Source organism: Galeopterus variegatus, unplaced genomic scaffold (assembly GCF_000696425.1).
Source record: "Galeopterus variegatus unplaced genomic scaffold, G_variegatus-3.0.2 Scaffold4441, whole genome shotgun sequence".
Taxonomy (NCBI): Eukaryota; Metazoa; Chordata; class Mammalia; order Dermoptera; family Cynocephalidae; genus Galeopterus; species Galeopterus variegatus.
In genome coordinates this window covers 35,303-36,383 of record NW_007730552.1, presented here as the reverse complement: position 1 = coordinate 36,383, position 1,081 = coordinate 35,303, and the positions used below count along the sequence as shown (strand labels likewise).

Here is a 1,081-nt window from a genome sequence, read left to right as displayed (position 1 = left end):
CGGGAACGTTCCCGAACGTGGAGCCGACCACGCCCCGCGCCTCGCACCTCGCCGCGCTCACGGCCCTTCGCTCGCCTCAGGCGGACGTGCGCGGAGAAGAGGGGGCTGCCCCCTAGAACGGCCCTTTCCTTCTGCCGGGTGCTCTCGGTGACCGCCGTGGCCCCGTGTTGTGGACGCACACGCCTTAGCGTTTCACCCCGTGGCCATGACTACTTGCCACAGAGAAAGTGAACGTTCCAGGCGCCTGCAAGAGGGATCCGGGGGTCTCTGAGCACGGAGCCTGGGGGTCCGGACGTTACCCAGCGCCGGCCTCGGGCGACTCCTGGGCGCACTGCCGTGTGGGAAGCACTGAGGGCGCACCTCCCTGACAGGCCGCCACAGAACGAATGCCCCGCAGGGGGACTGCGCTAGAAAGTTCTGGAACAATGGTTCCTCACGCTGGCAGCACCGTCCGGACCTGCAGGGCCTGCAGATACCAGGGCCTCACAGAGTTAGGAAACGGAACTTCGGTTTTCAAGCTTCTTGATAATTCTGATCTACGTTCGGGACCGAGAACAATTCTCCTCAGTCGTCTCCTTTCAGGCCTCCCTAGGTCTGGAGTCTGGGAAAGGAAACCGCTTTCTCCGCGCCTGTGGCCAATGCCAGCGTTAGCAGAGCCCGACGTCTGCTGCGCTCTGCTTAAGAATAGAAGACTCATCAGTCCCAAATGCTGGTGCGACGCAGGAAGCTCTGTTATCGGACGTCTGAGGAGACAGTTGAGATAAAACGGTCCCAGAGCCTCGGCAAGGGCGTTGTAAAGGGAAAAGTGTAGGGAACGAAAGGAGGAAGTGTAGGCCATCGGAAGTCTGACACGGGACATCCCGCAGGCTCCAGGGTTTCTGTTTTGATTACCTTAGGGCCAATTTTGTGACTCTTTCATTCGTCCTTGGAACTCAAGGACGTCTGACTCCCACAGGCTGGACAGTGCCTTGCTCCTGGACGGCTGCGACTCCAAAGGAAGAATGATTAGTTCGCAGAGTTCCTGATTAGATTTTCTTATCTTGCTCTTCCTGAGCACTAAGTCCTGCAGCATTTTCCCACG

General features: G+C 58.8%; 1 protein-coding gene across 1 annotated transcript in view; it reads right to left on the bottom strand.

Annotated features, from left to right (window-relative positions):
- GOLM1 (golgi membrane protein 1) overlaps window positions 1–123 on the bottom strand; it is a 69,867-nt gene extending 69,744 nt beyond the window's left edge. The window contains exon 1 of the mRNA XM_008587572.1: window positions 48–123. The gene's annotated coding sequence lies outside the window, so the exon portion shown is untranslated. The remainder of the gene's footprint in view (window positions 1–47) is intronic.
- Window positions 124–1,081: the final 958 nt, after the last annotated feature.